Raw genomic sequence first — 19,462 nt, 5'->3', positions numbered from 1 at the left:
GGGGGACTTCCGGGGCCCAGTGGGAGGACTTGGAGATCTGGGGGCAGCTGGAAGTGGGAGGGTTCTGTCTAGGTTCCACGGGGGGATGGGAGCCATTTCTGGCTCTGGAGTGTGGAAGGGGTTGGGGAAAGCAGGACTGAGCGACAGGACTGCTCAGGCCTCCCCTCAGCCCGCATCTGCGACCCGTCTGCACCTGTGCTGGGTGCTGGGGCCCGTGGGCTCTGCCCCAGGAGCTCAGGGAGAAAGACCCACTCACGAGCGCCCAGCGAGATCAGTGCTGTGTCAGGCTGAGGCCAGGACCCCGGTGCCTGCCACTCCCCCTTGCACACACACTTTGGGCTATTTTCTCAAAACCAGGCCAGCTCTATTGGGAAACTGAGTCCCTGATCATAGGGAAAGTGCTATGGGCAGGTTCGCACCTTCCGCCAAGGCCAGGGGCCAGCCCAGCCCAGTGAAGGCTCAGTCAGTTTTGCTTGACCAGGAAATGCAAACTGCCTCTGCGTCTCCCAGGTCGAGGAGGGGCATGTATGAATGAAAGAGGGACACTCAGGCAGTGGGAATAGGGAACGAGCTAGCCCCCTGCATCCCAGGCCCCCCGAGAGGTGTGCAGAGCTATCTCTCACAGCCCTTCTTGGGCTTGTCCCCTTACCTTGCTCCATCCTAGGCCTGAAGCCCTCCCCCAATCCCCACCATGAGCCCCAGCCACCTCCACCCCTGCCCCAGCCCCACTCCACCCCTATCCCATGGCAGAGCCGTCCTTAGTGTATTGCTTAGTTGTAGCTTCTAGAATCCTAGAGCCAAGAGGTAGGACCTACAGAAGAGGTCAGGGAGCTGATATTTCTTGATTGATTTTACATATATTCTCTCTAAGCTTTACAACATCCTTGGAAGGTAGAGATGACTGTCCCCATTTATAGAGAATGCCAAGGTCCCTGAAGATGAAATGATTTGCCCAAGGCCACACAGCAAGTGGGTGGCAGAATTGGGATTTGAACCTGTTCTGCCTGGCTTCAAAGATCAGGATCTTGCCACTATGTAGTGCAAGTGGCCTGTTTTGTTGTGGCCTCCACTAAGTTTAACTCTGGGCTAGCCAGGAAGCCAGGCTGCACCGAGAGCAGCCCCTCCTGCAGAGTGTGATGGGGGGTAGGCAGGGAGAAGGACCGCACAGGAGCGCTCCAGCATCAGGAGAAGCCCGTTCAATCTGGGGCCAACTGGACGTGGCATCTGCATGAGACACGTTGGCACCACACAGCCCAAAGCTGCATAGCACCTCTGCCCTCCAGGGCCTGTCTACCCCTCTCTCTGGGAGGAACATGTATGATGAACTTGCCCACCACCAGAGTATATGAGAAGGGAAGGGCAATGCTGCACCGTGAGGGATAATAATGCACTAAGACAGTTGCAGCTACACATTAGGCCTGGGGGCAACAACTTTGGGGCCAAGGCTGTCTCATACACCTCATCTCCCGGCCTGTGGGTTCAGTGCTCCAGGCACCCCATTTCCTTGGGGCCATCCCAGACTCTGCTCATGTTCTGTACAGTTGAATACAGACGAGAGGTTTTTTGGGGAGGTAACTGGCATGGAGTGGGGTTCCTTGGGCAACCGGAACAGCCCTCATCTGTTTCGTTCATCAGAATTTAATGGACAGAGTGAATTTCCTGAAAGCTTCCAGGACTCAACCTTTGTCCGCAGGCTGTTGAACATTCAGGCAACTGCACTTGTGAGATGCCTTGGTGGGGAGCACCTGTCGCCCCTCTCTGACTGGGTCCCTGCTGAGACCAGGCAACAGGTCACTTCCCTCATGAGACTCCCCATGGCCTTGGCCTTGACACTTGCACGCAGGGATGGTTCAGCCAGCCCAGAAGGTCGTGCCCTCTGCACCTGGCCCAGAAGGAAACAGGATGTAATCTAGCAGCCGCCGAATCCTAGAATATTTGTCTTTCCATTAAACTCACAAGAGCAAAAAGTTGCGGTTCTGCGGTTGCCCCACCTATTCCGAGGTCCCCTAGGAACCCTGGCACGGATCGGAAGATTTTCCAAAACCTTTTACAGGAAACATCGCCCCGTGATGAATGTTCATATCGGCCCGAGGTTGGATTTCAGCCACACGTACACGACCTCAAGCATTGGGTCGGTCTCTCCTGGGTTTTTATATGTTCGGGAGTCTGGGGGCCTGACGGATCCATATTCCCCTTTTGATATTTCAGTTTCTCCCCAGAATCAACGAGATTCATCTCTCCAGGCCTGGGGAGGTGCTGAGAGGTCTACAGGGAGAAGACTCCATCTCTAAAGACACCCTGGACTAGGCTCAGTCAACCCGTCACACGCAGACGCCATGACGCTTCATTGGGCTTAGCGGCCTCTCGCGCTGGCCACCCAGCACTGTCACCGCCTCAAAGCTCAAAGAGGGCCCAAAGAGAAGGGTGTGGGTGGCTCTGGGCAGCCACTTGCCACTTGACCCCCAGGACGATGGCGCCTTTCGGCACTTGGTAGATGCAGAGAGGGTTCTCTCCCTTTTGGGGTTCCTGGACTGGTGCTCAGTGTCCCTGGAGCCTGGAAAAGCACTGGAGGAACTGGTGTCGGGCCCCACCCAGGCCACGGGCCTAACTATTCGGATTTTTCCATCGCTCCTGTAGGTCACACCTTCACTGGTCAGAAACCTCTCAAGGAGGGGACAGTGATTAATGTTTTATGGAGGAGCCGCTGGGCATGACGCCTTGTTTTCTTTAGGTTTAGAATACAATGAGGACGATGAGTGGAATTTGCTGCCGAGCTGGGGCCCAGGGCAGGCGGTGCTTGGGGACTGCCTACGCAAAGGTGGCGATGTTTACTGCCCTTAGTGCCCAAGGCAGATGGAGCCCGTCCTTGCAGGGCCTTCGCCAGCCCTCAAGAGCCCGCCAGCCCCCGCCAATACCTCCGCCCGGTGTGCACAGGCCTGGGGTGAAGGGCAGCTGGCCAGTTCAAGGAGCTCGTCCTGCCCAGGTGATTCCACTTCATTCCGCTGAGATCACATTCTCCGCATATAGGATTTGGCTTATTTTTCTGTTCTTTCCAGCACATTGACCAGGAACAGGGTGAGGACATAATTGATCTGCAGCCATTCGGGCTAATACAGCCTCACCTGCTCTTGCAATATCAAAATACTTCTGTCTTGTTTCGAGCCCTCCAAGTAACTCTGCCCCCAGCACCACCACAGTCTGGCCTCCCCGGCTGCCCTGCCCCCACTCTGGTCCCCCCAGACCCCAGACCTCCCCACAACCCGGCACTCAAGGGGCTAAGGGGGCCTCTAGGTCCCTGTCCAGCACTACAGCTGTGGGGACGTTCTGAGAGATGGGGTTTTTTGCCACACCATGCTTTGACATTTTGCACATCACCTCTGGGCGTGAAAGGATGCATTCAGTTTATGTAAGAGGGGTCCATCTGGCAAGGTTGCAGTTAGAAAAAGTGTGTGTGTGTGTGTGTGTGTACAATGTATGCCTATTATACCCTATTTGGGGCCATCCTCTGATCTGTCCTTAAAACCTTCCAGGTGGTTCTCACTCACGGGCTAGCCACACAGACCCAGGGCTCTGTTCGCTCTGGAAGCCTAGCCCCTGACCAAGTCCTGACACATCCTCAACGGCTGGAGGAATGTTCTCTGCCTACAGTCGTGTTGTCCCTAAGAGACGTCCCCACCAGGTACTGCACTGGGTTTGCCTAGAGCCAGCGTGCTCCCCGCGCAGAACTTTGGCTTGGGAAGGCTGGCCTGGGTTGAGTGGGGCTTGACATACACTTCTCAAGTAGGTAAACAGATCTGTAATATGGAGAAGAGTCGTGTTTTTTTCTCCCTCTGAAATATGAGGGACGGGGTATCAGTGGGGGAGAGAGAGACAGAGAAATGGACTCATCGAATGAGTCCAATTCAAGAAAAGCAAACCCAAAGAATTAATACAGAAGGGAAAGTTCTCAAGCACCGAAGCCTACCGTGCACAAAAGTCTTGAACATTCTGAAAAGGATCAGTGTGTCCCTGGGGCCTTATTTCACATGAGCTTTCTTATTTATTTATTTATTTATTTTTTAACTTCGCTTATATTCTTCATAAGGCAACTTAACTAGATATAAATAACATACCTTTAAGGGACTTAAATAGAAAACCAAAACAAATTAAACTGGTAAGAGCAAGAAAATTTATTTTAATCACTTTAAGTTTAAAGTTGACAGCTGGGGGTGGTGACCATGGCATGCAGGGCGTTAGTATATTTGGAATGCATCACTTTGGTGCATGTGTGTGTGTGCGTGTGTGTGCGTGTGTGTGCATGTGTGTGCGTGTGTGTAGGAGGTGCAGCTCATCGGAGAGGACATGCAGCTGGGAAGTAGGAAAGCCCCACACGGAGTCAGGCCACGTCTGTGAGCAACTGTGGGGCTGACCGCAGGGTCTTTTGGTTTTTCCTTTGAACTCCGAGGGAACCTTCCTGAAATCTATTAATAGCTTGAGTTTTTGAACTCTCCGAGGGCACCTTACCCAGGCCCAGTCGCAGCGTGGAACCACAGTGCTCAGTCTTAGGCAGCTGATGTTGATTCGTCCTGCGGGGAAAAAGCAAGTCCCTGGGAGTCTGGAGGGAGCGCAGGCTGCCTGCCCCTTCCCCTGCCAAACCAGGTGAACGGGACCGATACCCTCTGTCCATCCCTACCAGATCCGATGTCGGAGCTCAGGCCACCTTCCTTGGATGGGTTCCACGTGTGGTTACCCATGAGGTTTTTTTTTTCTTTTTCCTTTAGTCAGTGATAATTTTTTTCAATGTGAAATGTTTGATAAATTCTAAATTCAATAAGACCGTGGGTAACCTCTCTCTACTCTCATTTATCACTCGGCCATTCCTCGTGAGGTCAGGCTCGGGGAGGCGAGTGCCGCGCTTTCGCAGGCACAGTGCGATAGGGCTGGATTCGAGTCTCGGTCAAGTCATTGACCCAGGCGGGTTTGCAGAGGCTCCTCTCGGGGGATGTGGCCCCTTAATTCCAACAGGCCACCTGGCCGGTGCCCACGCCAAGCACGACCACAGCTCTGAGATAAGCACTCTCGACTTCCTCTTCCGGCATGGCATGCGCTCGCCCCATTTCTGGGTCTCAGCTGCAAAGAGCTAGACTCATGGGCATGCCCCAGCCCTCCTTGTACCTGTATCACTTTGCGTTCTGCCTCACTTTACCCCCTTTCTCCCTCTGTCTGTGTCTCTGCTCCACGCCCTGCAGGAGGATTCCTGGGCCCCGAGGTGGGAATGACTCTGTTAAACTGTTCGTGAAGTTCCTGGGAGCCACCACCGTGCCTGGATTGTGGCTGATGGACCAGCGGCACCTTCCATCCGAGACGGACTCCAAGAATTTCCGCTGTGGCCGTGACCTCCCGGGTTGGGAAGGGCAAGGGCATCTGCCTCCAGGAATGTGCGTCCGAGAGACACTGAGCCCAGGAATGCCTCTATCCGCTGCAGCTGTGGTTCTGGAAAATTCTGAGGGCTCTAGCCCCCTGCCCCTTTCCCCTCCTCTCCTTAAGCGTGAAGCCACCCAGGTCACCCTCAGGGAGATTTTCTGGAGGGAAAAATCCTAGAGAGTTAGAGCTGAACGGAGCTTAGCAGCATGGGACCTCTGCCAACAGGTGCAATCCACACTGCTGGCCAGGGCCTGAGTGAAGGGGCTTAGGGAGGTCACTCGCCCTTTGTGGTCCTCGCCAGGGAGAGCCCCAGCTCCTGGAGCCATCGACCGGCTTTCGCAGGCGGGGTAAGTTTGGAAACCACATCACCCTCTTGGAGACTCATCATGCAAGCCAGCGTAGCAGAGGCTCTGACAAGTCCTGCAATAAGAACTCAGTTTATTTAAGCCAGTGTTCACCAAACTTGTTTGTCCACAGAACCCACTTTTAGAAATAACTAGGATTACCATTTCAGAGAACTCGTTTTCTACAAAACACCTATTGTACATGTGGCCTAGGCATTATCTCTGTGGGCCCCTCGGCTTTCAGAGTCCACGATTTAAAACCTCAGGGTAGCTTAGTTTATCAAAACCTCTGCTGAAAGCAGGTGTGAGGGAAGAAGGAAGAGAGAGAGGTTTAGGGTTCAGAGCGAGGGTGCTGGGGAGGTCAGAGGGAGGGGGAGGGGAGGCAGGGACAGGGTGTGTGTGCGCGCGTGCGTGCACGTGCCTGTGTGTGTGCGTGTGTGTGTGTGTGTGCATACCACACCCACGTGACCACGGGGAGAGAGGAGGACTGGGGCTGGGGCTGGGCTGTCACAGTCTGGATGATGGGTGGGGAGGACCCTCCTACTAGCAGTGACTCTCCCTCTGGGCTCATCACTGATTAATCCCCGTCCTGCCATGCAGGGGGCGCTTGTACGGGAGCCAGCCGCGGGTGCCCGGGCACTCCGAGAAGGCCCCCAGGAACGGCGCCTCCATGAATCATTGACTATCCTTCCTTTGTGCCGGAACCAGCTGGGGCCGGTGTCCGTGCCAAGCTCCCGGAGCTGTGGGCAAAGGTGGCACAGGCAGGGGGTAAGCCCAAGTGGAGTCACAGTCACATCTAGATCTTTCCAAAATAGGCCAATCCAGGGCCAACCACATGGGCTCCGCACGCCAAGCCTCCCTGCTGTGCGAGCCAAGGCAGCCAGTAGATGTGCAAGGAGCACTGGGCTCGGAGCCGAGACCCAGAGTTCTGGGTTTGCCTCTGTCACTGACTCTGGCACCTTGGGCCAGTCCCTTCTCCTTTCTGGGCCTCAGTTTCCTCATCCATACACTGGGATTGAATCGGAGAGTCCCGGAAGTCTAGAATTTTGCCCCAAACGTTTTTCAAAACCTTATGTCTAGAAGCCCAGGTGTCGGCCTTGGGCCTTGCCGCGGAGACCCCAGCTCACCTCGCTGCGGCTCTGTCCTAAGTGGTGCTTCACGGGCTCTGGCTCGCTCAGCTCTGTCGTCAGGGACACACAGGAGGATGGGGGACTCGGGCCTTGCCTCGGAAGCTCTGGGATGCTTGGGAGACCCGGCAGCACCATGGCCAGGATGAAGGAGAGCCTCTGCCACCTGTCCACCCGTGAAGGGTGCAGGCCTGCACTCACCTTGGGGAGCACTGCACCTGCGCCTGCCCCTGCCGTCCACCTCTGCCGCTGGCTTGCTGTGCCGCCTGGGCAGCCCCTCCCCCCGTGAGGTCCCCCCTAACACAGCACTGGCGGGAGGACCCGTGGTGGGTCCCTGCGGCCTCTCTCTGCCCCAGCCTGCCTGCCCGGTGGCAGCCCTCACGGGCCTGGCTCTTGTTCCACACGCCCTGGAGCTTATCCGGGTGGAAACATCATCCGGCGCCTCGGCCCAGCTCTTGGGGAAGCCGCCAGAGAGGCCCCTTCCCAGGGCTTAACACTCCCAGGGGGACCATTTCCAAAGCCCTGCCCACGTGCCCACACCACCCCTGCCCTCCTCGGCTGCGAGCTAATCCTCTGCAGGCCTGCAGGGCAGGTTCTGGGGCTTAATGGATTGCAGAAGGATTGGGCTCCCGAGCAGGCAGAGCTGGGAGCAGAAGCTGCCTGTTTGCTTGGGGGACAGTGGTGCCTACATGTGGGACACCTGGGTGTGGTGACACTAGAAAGCTAGATAGATCACTGGAGATGACGGGGAGCTGACCAAAGCCCCCACACCTGCACTGCCCATTACAGAGCTGGAAAAACTGAGGCCAGAGAGAAGCAACCTGCCCCAAGTCACCGGGATGCTCAGTCACAGGGATGGGACCAGAGCTCTTTCCGCTGCCTCGAGCTGGCTCCAGCCCTCACCTCTGGCTGCCTTTTACTGTGGCCACTTCTCCACCCTTTCCTGTCCCTGGGGAGCAGCACTATCCCCTGCCAAGGCCTTTCCAGCCCCCAGGCCAGCCCGGAGACTGTCGTGCTCCAGACACGGCTCCAGCTCACCTGGCACCTGCTCTGACCTCGCCCTCGCAGCCTGCCCTCCGCTCTGCCGTGAGTCCCAGGACAGCTGCCGGGCGGGAGGACACTCGCTGCAGGAGGAGAAGAGGGGGAAAGTTGTCCTGGGAACCCTGAGGGGAGGCCAGGGGTGCTGTTTCCCCAGTCGCAGTGCAGGGGCTGTGGAGCAGGCAGAGGAGGGGGTGCCAGGGCTGAAGGAGCCTCCAGGGAGGGGCTGGCCTGGGTGCTCCGAGCAGGTGCATTGGGCAGAGCCCTGGGTGCCTGCGATTTGCAGGACGGAGTCTGGGCTTTGGAGATGGGGGATCCCTGACTTGGGGTCTGGAGGGAGGCTGGAGCCCTCCGAGTAGTCAGTCAAGGGGCAAGAGGAACCCCATGTGCAAAGTCCCCGCCAAATGTCCGGCGCTGTGCAGGAGCTTATGTCCGGCTTTGCGGGATACTCACGCACGTGCCGAGTCGGGGATCTGCTCATTCATTCACCAGGAAACATTTACTCAGCTCCTGCTGTGTGTCAAGCGCTGCTCTGGGTGCAGCGAAAGAGACAATGTTACACTTCATCCTAATAGATGAGGAAGCGATCGATCGATCAGAGCGGTTAGGCAACCAGCCAAAGGTCACACGGCTAGAAGGGGCAGAGGCAGGATGCAGAGCCAGCGCCATAGTGGTCTGGGCCGATTCTGTCCATTTCTCTACACGGGTTGGGCACAAGGCAGGGCGGCAGGGCCAAGACAACTTCAGATTCCCTGGCTGCGCAAGTCGCTTCCCCTCTCTGGACCTAAATTTCCTCAGTTGGCTTTGAGGCCCCTGGCCAAGCATCCTGGACTTGCTTTGCTCCTGGTGGCAACAATAAAAATGACAATTTTGCATGGGAACAGGTACTGGTTTTTGAGCAAGTTCTATGCATCAGGTCCTGCAATGTCCACAGGGGCCATGGAAGGCTCCGGAGCAGGGGAGGGACACGCCAGAGCACCCCTGAACTCTGCTTGCCCCAGGCCCCTCCTAGTTCCCCAGAACCTCTGGTCTGAGGGTTATCACAGGAAGCAGCTGAAGCTTTGGACAAACAGTCGGGGCAGGCAGGGACACGGGGACACATGGTTTCTACATAAGGGGGCTGGGCTGGGCAGGGCAGGGATGGATCGGGCGGGGCTGAGTGAAGACTGAACTGCAGGGAGAGGCCAGGAGAAGGCCTTGGGGACATCCAGCCCCTCCTGGCCCTCACTCACACGCCCCCACCCCAGGGGCAGCCCCTCCTCGGATCAGAACTGAATGCAGCACCCCGTGCCCAGCCCCAGGCCTGGAGAAGCTGAAGGAGGCGCAAGGCCAGGGAGCCCTGGCCCAGCCCTCCAGGTGCTCCCAGAGGGGACCAGGGCTGCTTCCTCCATGAAGTCTTCCAGACGGAGTCCAGCCTGTCTTGACTGCACCAGTACACAGCACTAGGCCACCCAATGGCAAACAAAGCACAGGACTGTCATCCCAAGGTGCTCAGAGAAGAGCCGGGTGGGCCGTGAGGGAGTCCTCTGGCCTTGGAGGAGGCGTAGGGTCTGTGTGGGTGGAGGAGGGGAAGCGAGGGGAGGGATCCGATCTGGGGAAGGGGAGAGTTGGCGAGGGATGCCACTGTCCTTAGTTTTCTTTCCATCTCAGGCCCTGTCCCTCCTATCTGGGACACAGTGGCCACTTCCTTTCCTGCCTCTCCCAGTACACTTTAAGTTTCTTATTTTATTAAAAAAATAACACATCCATTACTTATACAATAATATACGCAGCTTGGTAGAATGGTTTAGGCCATGGGCTCTGGAATCTGACTGCCTGGGTTAGAATCTGGGGCCTGACACCAGCTGTGTGATCTCCAACCAATCACTGGTGCCTCAGTTTCCTCATCTGTAAAGTGGGGACCCACCTCATAGGGGTTCTGTGAGGATTAAATGAGCTAATACATGTACAGTACTTATTAAAGGGCCTGGCACATAGCAAGGCCTATGTAAGTACTTATTATTAGAAATGTGAATTATAAACTTGAAGAATATAGTAAATATCCATGAGCTCATTACTCAGCCCAGGAGCTAGAGCCTTTAAAAGATTCCTATCTAGCTTGTGCACCGCCCCTATTCCCCTAACACCCCTTAGAAGGATCTGCCATCTCAAATTTTGTGTTCATCATTCTTTTGCTTAAAAAAAAAAAGGTTTGTATTCGTGCATGTCTGTATGCCTCATATATTGTTTAACTTTATTTTTGAGCTTTAGAAAAATAGCAGCATATTGTGACAGGGCTTCTGGGCTGTCCCTTCCATCTTACCTTTCTGAAAGATTCATCCAGGCTTTGCCAGTGGCAGCGGTCCCTTGCTGTGAGACACTAACCACCCTCCCACCCCCCGACCACTGAGAGAGCTTTATGGAGCACAAATCCCACCACGTCTGCCCCAGTCCTGCGGCTTCGAGGTCCTCACCCTTGCAGCAGTCGGGCTCACTGTCCTCAGCCCCCCCCCCCCCAGCCCTACTTCCTAGCTCTGGCCCCACTCGGATCCAGGGCCACAATTGTGGATTCTGCCCCTTCTGCCATCTGCATGTTGCTCTGGAAGGAGTGGCTGGCCAGGAAACACTGGCCTGGGCCTGAGTCCCTGCTTTGCTTCTGGCTGGCTGTGTGACCCTGAGTGGGCCCCCTGCTCTCTCTGGTCTTCAGTCTCCCCACCTGTAAGGAGAACGGGAGAAGTGGTCCCTCTGTAATGTCTGCGGTGCCCCAGTCCTTCCTGGGCCTGGAGGAAGTGCTTTGCCTCCTCTGAATGCCCAGGGAGCAGGGACAAGATGGGACAGTGTGTGTGTGTGTGTGTGTGTGTGTGTGTGTGTGTGTGTGTGGTTGCAGCCCTGCCCGTTCCCTCTCAGTTGGGGGTGGGTGGGGGCCCTTTCCACCAGGAGTCTCTCACAGTGCTCTGGGGGCTCTGCTCCCTCTGTGCCTTGAGTTCGAGTCTGATCACCACTTCAGCACCAACATAAGCCCATTGCAATTTTGCATCAGAATCTCACAGTGGATGACGGCGTGCCACTTGGGCTGCAGACAGCACCCCTGGCTGCCTCACTTCCTGTGCAACCTTGGATGCCTCCGCTTCTCCTTCTGCAAAATGAGGCCGATTCTTCACGCTAGGTGTGTACGAGGAACAGCTGGGTCTGTATGTTTCACACGTAGCCCCTCTGGTCGGGCCTGGCCGGAGACAGCCTGCTCCAGGGGAAGGAGGGCAAAGTCTGCCGTGAAGTTTAAACTTTATAAAGAAATGAGTTATCCATGCACAAATCAAAGCACCGTCTTCAGTTGGAGGAAAACAAAGTGTCACATTGTTCTCCTGCTGCCTGGCTCCAGGCCAGTGTCCCTCCACACCCCTGCCCGCCCACACCTCCCCCTGCCCCCTCCAGCAGGTGCTCACGCAGGGCTGCCTCTTTCCCCTGCAGGGGTCTCTGCTCCCTATGGTTATGATTTTGATGTGGAAACTTCCAGACATCAAAAAATACTTTTATATACACAAATACAGGGATTTTTCTTTTAAAATTAAGAAAATACATTCGGCAACTTGCTTTTTTCTACTAAAAATCTATATATTCCCATCACCTTTATTGAGAAATAATTTACAAGTAATAAAGTGCGCCAATTTTATGTGTACAATTTGAAGGATTTTAACACATGTGTACAATAATAGTGTGGCCACCATCGTGATCACTGTACAGAACATTCTGGGCTTCCCGAACGTCCAGAGGACGGGGTCGGCCACTGGGGGAAGGACAAAGAGGCACACGAGGCGGGAGCCAGGTGCCGGGGCAGGCCCTGAAGAAGCCGAAGTGCCTCTGCCCCAGCGGGGAGATAAGGCATTCTCCCGCTCGGCTCCAGAATATTCTGTTCAGCAGAATACTCACTTTGCAACTCGAGATTGACTTGAAAGTCTTAATAACACAGAGACTGATTTGCCATCCGGAGCCCAAAGAATCTAAGTGTTGTTATTAGTGCTATCCCAAGGACGCCGGGCCCGGTGCTCATCCTGAACCTGACCCAGGCGGGAGACCTGCCCTGGCTGCAGCCCAGGAAGAGCTGGGGGAGGGGCGTGCGAGCGTGGCCCCCAGTGTCCCTGCAGAGCCGCAGCTGAGTGACGGCTGGGGCTGAGGGCTTCTGTCTGTGGGGATCTGCCCGAGGTCCCCGGGGCCCCTGCGCCTTCTGGTAGGTGGGCTGCTCCCTGCAATGAAGGAGCGAAAGCAGGGGACACCAAGTCAGCCGGGGCTGGGGGTCGCGCTGGTCTGGCCCGGAGTACCCTCTGCCGACAGCCCACCCCAGCAAGGAGATCTGGATCAAATATACGGATCCAAATAAACCGACCTTCAAGGCCCACCCACCAGCTGTATTCCCGGCCCAGCGCTGGGCTCACTTGAGCCTGCGCATGCCTGGACCGTCCTGAACCTGGGCGGGGGGCTGCGTTCCGGGGCCGCGGGCAGGAGGAGGCCGCCGTTGCTCCGCACGCCCGCCAGGGGGCAGCAGACACAGGCGGGACGGAGAGGCCTCCGGTCTCCGCGCCCTGGGAGTTCCGCTGTCCACCGCGCGCTGTACATCTGACACCTGCCGGTCCCTGCCACCGAGGAGCCTACCTGCCTAACAAGATGGGCGGACACACTTGACCTCGAAACCTCCAATACTCGCCAGGTGACGCGGAAAAAGCATACCACTAGCTACTGCCCACACTGTAAACTTAATTTTAACTGTACAGGTAGTATGCAAATACACTTTTCTTAAAAAGTAAAATATAAAAGCCGGGGACGGTGGCTCACACCTGTAATCCTAGCACTCTGGGAGGCCAAGGCAGGAGATCGCTTGAGATCAAGAGTTCCAGACCAGCCTCAACAGGAGTGAGACCACATCTCTACAAAAAATAGAAAAATTAGCCGGGCATGGTGGCGCATGCCTGCAGTACCAGCTACTTGGGAGGCTGAGGCAGGAGGATCGCTTGAGTTTGAGGTTGCTGTGAGCTATGATAACACAGCACTCTAGCCGGGGTTCCAGAGCGACACTGTCTAAAAAAAAAAAAAGCGAAATATGGAAATTAAAGATAATATTCCATTTGACCATTCCCCACATTCCATCATTCCCTATTCCCTTCCTCTTTTCTCTCTTTTTGTGATTTCAATGTGGGAACTTCCAGAAATTAATAAATACTTTCATATACAAAAATATAGGGTTTTTAAAAATCAAAAAGAATCACATAACATTCTGCAACTTACTTTTTCTACTAAAAATAGATATATTTTAATCAGTTTTACTGAGGAATAATTTACATATAACAAAATTTACCAATTTTATGTGTACAATTTGATGAATTTTAATAAATGTGTACAAGAGTGTAACCACCAGTGTGATCGCTATATAGAACGTTTCTACCATTCCTAAAACTTTCCCTCCTCACCCTTTTAGTCAATTCATAACCTTTGCCCCTGCCCCCTGGCAGCCTCTCAACTGCTTTTAGTTGCCATGGTTTTTCTTTTTCTAGAATTTCCTAAAGATGGAATCATACTGCATGGAGTTTTTTGAGTCTGACTTCTTTGACCTAGCTTCTATAGTGCCTTTGAAATTCATCCATGTAGTTGCTTAAGTAATTTGTTCCTTTTCATTACTAAGTAATATTCTATTGTATGCGTATGCCATAATTTGCTTATCCACTCATCAGCGGTGGACATTTGGGGTGTTGTCAGGTTTGGGCTATGAATAAAGGCTGCTATGAACATTCTGGGACAAGCCTTTGTGTGAATGTATGTTTTTGCTTTTCTTGGGTAAATACTGAGAGGTAGGATTATTGCATTGTATAAGTGTATTTTTAACTTTATAGTCAACTGCCACACTGTTTCCTAGCGAGGCTTCATTGCTTTGCATTTCCACTAGCAATGTATGAGAGTGTTAGTTGCTCCACACACACCCTTGCCAAGACTTGTGTTCTCAGGGGTTGTTTAAAAAAAATTTTTTTAATCTATTTTTTTATTTAGAAATGGTTGGTCTTGAACCCCTGGCCTCAAGCTATCCTCCCTCCTCAGCCTTTTGAGCAATTGGGACTACAGGTGTGTCAACCACTGCACCTGGCTTGTCAGTGGTTTACTTTTAGCCATTCTAGTGGGTGTGTAGTGATATCTCGTGGGGAAATTTATCTCTCTTTAATGGGTAATGATGTTGAATATCTTTAAATGTGCTTATTTTCTTTCCTAGCTTCTTTGGTTAAGTGTCTATTCAAATCTTGTCCATTCTTTCAAAATCATATTTTTTTGTTCTATTATCATTAAATTATAGAATTTCTTTATATAGTCTAAGTGTGAGTCCTTTATAAGATACATATTTTAGAAATGTTTTCTCTCATTTAGTGGCTTGCCTTTTCATCTTCTTAATTTAGCTGTCTCTTTAACTTTTATTTTGAAATAATTTTAGACTTACAGAACAATTGCAAAGAGAGTGTAGAGTGTTCCTTTAATAGTAACATCTTACATAACCATTGTCCTATTATCAAAACTAAGAAATTAACATGAGCGCAATGCTGTAACTAAACTCCAGGTCTTACTCAGCTTCCACTAATGTCCTTTTTCTGTTCCAGGCTCCAATCATTTCTCCTTGGTCTCCTCTAATCTGTGACACTCGGGTATTTTATCAAGTGTCCCTCAATTTGGGTTTGTCAGATGTTTTCTCGTTATTTGATTGAGGTTGTGGATTTGGGGGACTCGCCCTTCTCATTACATTGCATCATGGGAACATTGTGTCAACATGACTGATTACTGGTGATGGCAACCTTGTGACTTCTTTTTGGCTCTCATTAACTACACTGTCTTTCTTTGGATCTTATTGCCTACAATATATTTGTTTGTTCCACTCTACTATACAAGTAAAGTATTTTCAGAATTGTTAACCCCAGACCCTTGTAAAACACAAATTTGACAAATAGAGTGCAGTGTTTGTGTACAGTTCTTTTTATCTTCAGCCTCACAGCATCCGGGCAAAATACTCAGGTCAGCTCCTTTCTTTTTCCATCCTCTACAGAGTGATCATGTCATATGTTTATAATACACTCAGGGTTGTTGCAGTCTACATTCCATGCTGGGAACCTCTCACATCCTGGATGGCTTTATACGTATTTGCATACGGTGACAGTCATTCTTTGAGGTGTACAGGTCTATGGGTTTTGACAAATGCATGGAATCCCACACCACATTACAATACAGAAGAGTTTCTTAACTTTCCAAACTCCCTCATGCTGCCCCTTTGCAGTCGAACCCTTTCCCCACTCCCAGCCCTAGGCAATTACTTATGCGCTTCCTGTCTCCTATAGTTTGCCTTTCCTAGAGTGTCATATAAATAGAATAATCTAGTACGTAGCCTTTGGGGTTGGGCTTCTTTCTTTCACCTGTCAAAGTGGATTTCAGATTCATCCATATTGCCATATGAGTCAACAGTCTGTTCCTTTTTATTGCGGAGTAATATTGTATTGTGTGACTGTACCCAACCACACACCTGGTGAAGGACAGCTAAGTCATTTCCAGTTCATAGTGGTTATGAATAAAGCTTCTATAAAGACTTGTGTATAGGTAAGCATACGTGTTCAATTCATTTGGGTAAATACCTAGGAGTAGGATTGATGGTAAGTCTATGTTTAACTTTAAAAGAAGCTACTAATGTGTTCTTCAGATTGGTTGTACTATTCCACATTCTTATGGAAGCTCTCAGAGAGTTCCACTGGCTCTGTATCTTTGCAAACACTTGGTTCTGTCGGTTTTTAAGTGATGGCCAATCTAAGAGGTATGTTAGTTTGGAGTTTGTAGCTTGTGGTTTTAGCTTGCATTTATCTAATGACTAACGATGTTGAACACCTTTTCATATGTTATTTGCTATTTGTATCCTTTCTGTGGTGAAGTCTGTTCAGTTCTTTTGTTCATTTAAAAATTGCATTGTTTTTCTTAAGATCTGAGTGTTCTTTATATATTCCAAATGCAAGTCCTTTATCAGACATTTAATTTGCAAATATTTTCTCTCAGTTTGTGGCTTGTGTTTTTATTCTCTTTACAGAGAATTTTCCTTTGATTTTTTTAAAATCTAATTTATCAAGTTTTTTTCTCATTGGGATTGTGCTTTTATTATCATATCTAATAAGGTTTTTCCAAAGCCAAGAACATGTAGATTTTTCCCCCTCATGTTTTCTTATAGGTGATTGATTGTTTTATGTTTAAATTTAGGTTTATGATCTATTTTGAGTTAAGTTGGTAAAGGTTGTGAGGTGTGGGCTGAGGTTCATTTTATTTCTTCTGCATGTGAATGTTCAATTGTATCTGCACACTTTGTTGAAAATACTATACTTTATCCACTGAATTGGCTACTAAGTGAAGTATCCCAAGAATGGAAAAACAAGCACCAGATATATTCTCCAGCAAACTGGTATTAACTGAGTAGCACCTAAGTGGACACATAGGTACTACAGTAATAGGGTATTGGGCAGGTGGGAGGGGGAGGGGGGCGGGTATATACATACATAATGAGTGAGATGTGCACCATCTGGGGGATGGTCATGATGGCGACTCAGACTTTTGGGGGGAGGGGGGGAAATGGGCATTTATTGAAACCTTAAAATCTGTACCCCCATAATATGCCGAAATAAAAAAAAAATCAACTGACTGTATTTGTATGGGTCTATTTCTGGGCTTTCTATTTTGCTCTGTTCATCTATGTTTTTGTCCTTTTGCCAAAATCACACTGTCCTGATTACTGTAGCTATATAATAGTCCTTAAAATCGAATAATGTTGGTCCTTCAACTTTCCCCCCAGAAATGTATAATTTATTTTAGTTTCTTTGTTTATCCATAGAAATATTAGACTCAGGCCAAGTGTGGTGGCTGATGTCTGTAATCCAGGCACTTTGGGAGGACTGTACACAGGAGTTCAAGACCAGCCTGGACAATAGTGAGATTCTCTCTCTCTCCAAAACAATAAAAATTAAAAAAAATTAGCTGGGTATGGCAGCACACACCTGTAGTCCCAGCTACTCAGGAAGTTGAGGCAGGAGGATCACTGGAGCCCAAGAGTTTGAGGTTGCTGTGAGCTATGATTGCATCACTGCACTATAGCCTGGGAGTGATGGAAAAAAAAATTAGAATCAGTTTATTTATATCTATAAAAACAGCTAACTAGGATTATGTTGAATCTATAGATCAAATTGGAGAGAATTTGCACCTTAATAATATTGAATCTTCCAATCTATGAACACAATATAGCTTTCTATTTTTTCAGATTTTTATTTCTTTCATTTGTGTTTTGTCATTTTCAGCATATAGATCCTGCACATATTTTGTTATATTTGTATCTAAGTATTTCATTTTATGAAGCTATTAAATTGGTTTCTGATCATTAGTTGCAAATATATTGAAATATTAATATGATTGATTTTGTATATTTCCTTGGATCTTGCAACTTTGCTAAATCCACTTATTAGTCCTAGGACTTTTTCTGTAGATTTCTTTGGACATTCTACAGAGATTATGTTGTCTACCAAAAGAACTAGTTTCATTCCTTCCATGTAATCTACACGCCTTTTATTTCTATTTCCTGACTTTGTTTGATGTTGAATAGGAGTAGTAAAAAAGAACATTTTTCTTTTGTTCCCTGTCCTCGGGGGAAAGCATCAGTTTTTCATCATTTAATGTGATGGCTGTAGGTGTTTTGAAGATGCTTTTTGTCAGGTAAAGTAAATTTCTTTTTATTTTTAGTTTACTGAGAGTTTTAATCATGAACAGATGTTGAATTTTGTCAAAAGCTTTTTATACATCTATGGAGATAATAATATGGCTTTTCTTCTTTAGTTTTTTTTTTTTTTTTTTTTTTTTTTTTTTTTTTTTTTTTGAGACAGAGTCTCAGCTTTGTTGCCCAGGCTAGAGTGAGTGCCATGGCGTCAGCCTAGCTCACAGCAACCTCAAACTCCTGGGCTCAAGCAATTCTTCTGCCTCAGCCTCCCGAGTAGCTGGGACTACAGGCATGCGCCACCATGCCTGGCTAATTTTTTCTATATATATTAGTTGGCCAATTAATTTCTTTCTATTTATAGTAGAGACGGGGTCTCGCTCTTGCTCAGGCTGGTTTTGAACTCCTGACCTTGAGCAATCCGCCCGCCTCGGCCTCCCAGAGAGCTAGGATTACAGGCGTGAGCTACCGCGCCCGGCCTCTTTAGTTTGTTAATAAGGTGAATTATACTCACTGGATTTTAGGTTTTGAACCAGCTTCGCCTTTCTGGGATGAACTCCCGTATCCTTTTTATATATTTCTGAATTTGAGTTGCTAGTACTTTGTTAAGGTTTTTTGGGGGAAGGTGGGGAGGGGTGTATGTTTTTAAGAGATAATAGTCTGCAATTTTCTTCCCTTGGAATGTCTTTATCTGGTTTTTCTATATATTTTTTTGTAGAGATAGAGTCTTACTATGTTGCTCAAGCTTATCTCAAACTCCTGGACTCAAGGGATCCTCCTGCCTTGGCCTCCCAAAGTGCTAGGATTGCAGGTGTGAGCCCCCATGCCTGGTCACCTTACTTATTTTTTAAGGCAAACTTTTAATTTTAGCATAGTTTCAGATTTACAGAAAAGTTGCAAAGATAGTACAGAGAGTTCTCATATACCCCAAACCCAGTTTCCCCTATTTTTAACGTCTTATATTAGTATGGTACATTTGTCACAATGAATGAACCAATATTGATACATTATTATTAATTAAAGTCTATACTTTATTCAAATTTCCTTATTTTCATGGAATGCCCTTTTTCTGTCCCAGGATCCATCCAGGGCACCATATTACACTTAGTCATCAGGTCTTCTCAGTTTCCTGTTGGCTGTGACAGTTTTTCAGATTTTCCTTGTTTTTGATGACCCTGACAGTTTGGAGGAGTGTTGGTCTGGCATTTTGTACAATGATCCTCTAATGGCGCTGGGGACTGAATGTGATACCCCAAAATTCATGTGTACACACCCTGCCCCCAATCTGATGATAACATGTTTCCTCGAAAATAAGACCTATCCATAAAATAAGCCCTAGCAGGATTTCTAAGCATTTGCGCAATATAAGCTCTACCCCGAAAATAAGACCTAGTGATGGGCGTGGCTACGCAGCGCATCTGCACAACCCATGCATTTCGTCGAGAAACAAGATGAGCAGCCCTTCTCATCTGCCCCATGAGAGCTCTAGTGCTCGACATGAGAGATTGGGGCCAATGGTTCTAAAGGAAATAGAGTCGCAAGAAATTCAGGATGGAATTCGGGGTTTGGAGAGTTATGATGATGTTCCAGAAGAAGACGACTTAACTATATTTGAATAAGTGTAGATTGTTGTACTGTACTTAAAACAAATAACACATGCCCTGAAAATAAGCCCTGGGGTGTCTTCTTGAGGAAAAATAAATATAAGAACCTGTCTTATTTTGGGGGAAACACAATATTAGGAGATAGGGCCTTGGAGAGGTGATTAGGTGAGGAGGGTGGAGCCCTCCTGAATGGGATTAGTGTCCTTATGAAAG

The sequence above is a fragment of the Microcebus murinus genome, chromosome 9 (genome assembly GCF_040939455.1).
Source record: "Microcebus murinus isolate Inina chromosome 9, M.murinus_Inina_mat1.0, whole genome shotgun sequence".
In the NCBI taxonomy this organism is placed as follows: domain Eukaryota; kingdom Metazoa; phylum Chordata; class Mammalia; order Primates; family Cheirogaleidae; genus Microcebus; species Microcebus murinus.
Note: the sequence above shows the minus strand (reverse complement) of the source record.